The sequence below is a fragment of the Formica exsecta genome, unplaced genomic scaffold (genome assembly GCF_003651465.1).
Source record: "Formica exsecta isolate Colony F162 unplaced genomic scaffold, ASM365146v1 scaffold83, whole genome shotgun sequence".
NCBI lineage: Eukaryota > Metazoa > Arthropoda > Insecta > Hymenoptera > Formicidae > Formica > Formica exsecta.
The window spans coordinates 697,104-702,000 of NW_021853600.1; the positions used below are offsets into that span (position 1 = coordinate 697,104).

Genomic DNA, 4,897 nt, shown 5'->3' on the forward strand with positions numbered 1-4,897 from the left:
GGAATGCCGTGATAAATTCTGAATCGTTATACAACGATATATAATGATCCAAATAAATTCTTCCAGCAAAAGTATAATCTTCGCAAAAACACACGTATTTTCCGTTTCACTATCGATAGTTGTTCTTATAGAATTCGAGTTTCTCTCGAATACGATTTAACGACGTCGAATATACTCTCCCTCCCCCATTTTCTTCATTCCCTACTTTCTCTCAGACCGAATTCGGCATCGATTTCCATTTTCAACCCTCCCCCGCTGCCCTCCACGCGCGATCCTTGTTCCCCGTCCTCAAAATTACCCTCGGCTCGTTGAATCTTTAATTTCCGGCGTAGAAATCCGTGAGGCTGAGAGCGATTTTTGGTGATATCTTTCTGGTGCGCCACGTGGCCCGACCAGATTTCTCGTTGCCAGCGTTTCGTCCGCTCATTTCGCGCCGAGCGAGGTTTTCAATGAGATTAAATTCCGCGTGGAAGCTGGAATCTTGCGCGAATAACTTTGTCGTGACGAGCTGGCGTAGCCTTCAGCGTGGAATGAAACTTTCGACGAATTCGACGAATGATATCTTTGGTGTCCATGAAAAAAAACACGCGGATGAGTTATCTAATTTGAGATATGTTTTCGAACAATCTATATTAAAAATATACATTCTAAACTCAATTATATACATTTTTTATTTCAACGTAAAATAATTTCAACAGTGTTTCCATAATTTTAATATTGTAAAAAGAATTTTTATCTTTTTTAGGGGAAAAGGAAAGATTAATTTATTGTAAGATAATCTTTATAATTGCGACAATATATCTGATATTTGCACGTTAGATTAGACCTATTTCTCTGAAATTCACATAGAGCGATTGTTTATATCTTTTTTTAAGATTTAAGTATTTTATAGGATACTTGTGACATATCGCGGCATGCAACAGTAAAGATATCGCGAACATTGCAACGTATCCGTATATTCAGTAATTAACCCGCAGCGCACGAGAAACTCGGGACTACAATTAGCACGAGCCAATACGTAAAATGAATTATCGCACTGGGCTTTTGTCCGGCCGTGTTTGGGTCATTACTGCTTCGCGCAATTCCATTCAATTAGCCTAAAAACTTGGCGAAACACATTCTCGGTATGTTCCGCGGTTCCTTTTCATCAATAGCCAGTAAAATGGCAAGCATGTCGTATCAAAATAAATAAAATTAAATTAGAATTTAGAAATAGTTTAAGTCGTACATAACGGTATAAAAATCTTAAAAAAAACATTTTTTCGACTTGATTACTTCTCGCAATTTGATCCTCTATAATTTAAATGCTATAATTTAAAAGAATATGTGTACAAGAAAAAATAAACATAAATATTACGTAAGCGAATAAAAAGAGAGAATAGTTGTTATACAAAGTAATTTATAATTTATTTTTGAAAATTATAGCCCCCTGCAAAAAATTTTCGATTGTATGTAGACGAGCCTATTGTTTAAAAGCTCTGCGTTGTATAATTTGTGCATTAAATAGAATGGTCGAATATGTGAGAGTCGCTGGTTACTTATTTTACTTTTTGCTATATCATCATAATTTTATTACGACGAGAAGTCGGAGAGGCTTTTAATTGCTACGTGTGTGCTCGGTTTCCCTGCCAGAATAATCCAGCTTTGAATGCAAATGTGCGGCGTGGCTTTTTTTCCATTGGGATTATCCGACAGATTCGCAACAGTATTGTATGCTGCGGATATGTAACTCCTACTTTTTTACCTCGTGGATTGCGCTGCTTATCTCTCGTCGTGCTTTAACATCAGCCGACACGTGCTTAATATTTTCCCTGGATAATATTTTATTTAATCCTGTCTCTCAGAACATAAAATAATACATATATATAATATACGTGAAATGATTTTTCGCGAGATTCTCATTTGTTTCTTTATTGAAAAATCAACCCCACAGTGGAAATACCAAATTACATTCAACAGAGATTTTAGTGAAGTTAAATAAACCCAAACCTTTTTTAAAATTCAAATTAGATAATTTTACAGAGATTTCTATTCATGTTGAATTATTCTTGGTTAAACTAATTAATAGGGATATTTGATAAAGAAGACTTCATTTTGCGTAACAATAATAATTCTATTTGAGATTGTATGCTTTTAACTATTAATGCTCTTTTAATTAATAATACATTAGAAGTATTTGATATTTTAAATAAAACTTGCTCAATAAATATATAAAATTTTATATGCACAATAACATCTTTCATATATCCGTATTGCTTAACAAACAATTTCTGGCTATTTATTTTTTTTTTACAATTGTTAGTTTATTAATTTTTTTCTTCGAAAAAATATTTTCATTATAATAATTTCATTCTACTGAAATAATTAATGGTGATCGAAGTAATGAAATTGATCGTGAGTTGCCGCGATTTCGTGCTGAATGTAACATTCCGCTGTTTACGCTGGTTGTTTAACGTTATGCTTTAATTAATACCGAACCGTGCCACACGACGAAACTCACCGGCAGCTCGATGGCTGTTCTAATTTACGCTCTCTTGTATTATGCGGTACGTGCCTCTTCTACCATATTAATCCATGGTTAGAAGTACATCCGTATTACGTCGCGTTTCGAAATTGTGTTCTGAAATAATTTCGCTTTACAGGCAGATACGCGCTAATACAATTATTCGGATATTTGCAAATGCATGAGTAAATATATACAGGGAAAGCTAAATAATAAATTATTTACATAAATATCTAATTTTAGAAAGTCTTCTACGAATAATGTTAAATTTATCCACAAAGGATCCGTAGTGTAAGCGATCCTAAGCGGCTTAGAAATGAAAATTATTAAGGCTACGTTTAACGATCATAGGTGGAAATAAATTAAGTATATTTAAGTTTTTTATTAAATTTAAGTTAATTATTATTAAAAGCTATTTTTCGTCATATAACTTGTATGTAATAAATTTGTAGGATCAAAATTAAAAGCAATCAATGTTTTAAAACATGATAAATTTTCATAAATTTTAATACACACATCAAATTTTTGAAATAGCATTTATATAATTTCCAAGATAATTGTCAAGTTATTGTTATATAATTGTTATATAATTATGTTATATAATTGTTATATAATTATGTAAATTGTCAAACATTATAATATAGTAAAAATATTAAAAAATATAATCAAAAATACAATAAAAATATAAAGAAATGATAATCAGAAAAATAAACTGCAGAATTATTTTCACCGGTAGTACAATTTAAAATTAGTCAGCCTTTTTCAAGTAGTGTAAATCGAGATTAAACAGTACTTATTTTTAGACGAAACTGTTATGTGTAATATATTGATCTAAGAATTTATTAGAGACCAAAATAAGAGATTTTACGAAATAAAAATCAGACTTTATATTAAGTAGTACAATTCAAAATTAGTCAGACTTTTTTTCAAGTAGCATAAACTAAAATTAAGTAGCAGTAATCGTGCTTATCTTAACAAGAAACTGTTCAATAGCTCCAAAGAAATGTCGCGAGCTAAAGTGTAACACTAAGACTCGAGCATGATTGTGCAGTTCCCTACAAAAGACGATCTCAATTCGCGATCACCGGAAACTAATGGTTCTCCTTACAGCTGGCGTCGTCACGGGATCGGCCATTTATCCCCGCGTGAATAAAGACAGGTGCAAGACGCAGTGCAGTGCACCGGCAGGTGCAACTGCAGCTGACGATGGGGCAGATACTATTATCTCTTCCGTCAAGAGGAATCCCTTATTAATGGTCGGCTAATTGGATTTCTGAATGTAGGAGTGATTATGTCAAAACGTGGAGACGTGCATGTTGACAGGAAAGGGATATAAGATATACAAGGTGTCCCCAGCTTTCACAGATTTTCTCTCCGTTATAAATTTTTTGATTTAAAAGTATTATTTTTTAATAAGCAATTATTTTTTTGAAATATATGTAGTTAAACAATTTGAATGCTCTTAACTTATATTTTATACAAAGGAAAAATAATATCTTATATTTTTTATCTTATTGCACGTAAATTGTATTTCAAACAATATATTCATGAAAAAATTTTTTACAATAAAATAATATTCAAAATTAAACATTTTATAAATATTACGTGGAAATTATGAATTATGATATCCAAATTTTCGTGAAATATCAATTAGCATATGCACTATCGAGAAATTAAAGCAAATTCTGGAACACTCAGTATGTAGTTAATAGCAGATAGATTTATCATATAATAGCAATCCCTCTATTGGACCTTGCATCTCGCCCGATACCCTCCCTTTCAATCGAGCAAATGCATTCGATAACGGGGAATGCTTGTACCTGTCATCCCTCAAAGATGACTCGTAACTGTAACTTACAATGATGAAACAATGGCATCACAATATATAATACGCGCGGATATAGAATTTATATCTAAATGACGCGACGATAACTTGACGCCACTTATAAATAGATGATAAATGATTATGACGGAATAATTGTGCTAATTTGTAAGGATTAAATGTGGAACGAATAATAGTTATAATATTATATAATATTAATTTATATAATATTAATGGTTATAAATAGGCTTCCCTCCCAAAATCATGTTCTTTTTACATAGCGACAAAAAATTCAAATATGTAATATTTTTATTTATATTTCCCGAAAATTTTTCTTTCAGCAATATTTTTTTCGAGCATTCTTATCAATTAATTTATTTTTTTATATATTTTGTAAATAAGTACATAGGGCACACATTATATATATATATATATATATATATGTATATATATTTTATCTCTCTAAGATTTTTTATTACAATTTTTCATAAATAATTACATATATATAATAATGTTATTTAAATTGTTATTAATTTGCTAGAGAGAGAGAGAGAGAGAGAGAGAGAGAGAGA

The 4,897-nt window shown here is 31.1% G+C and overlaps 1 protein-coding gene across 1 annotated transcript in view; it reads right to left on the reverse strand.

Moving 5' to 3' along the window:
- The window catches only part of LOC115244692, a 331,478-nt gene that overhangs the window by 2,860 nt on the left and 323,721 nt on the right, over positions 1 to 4,897 (reverse strand). The gene's annotated exons all lie outside the window — the stretch shown is intronic.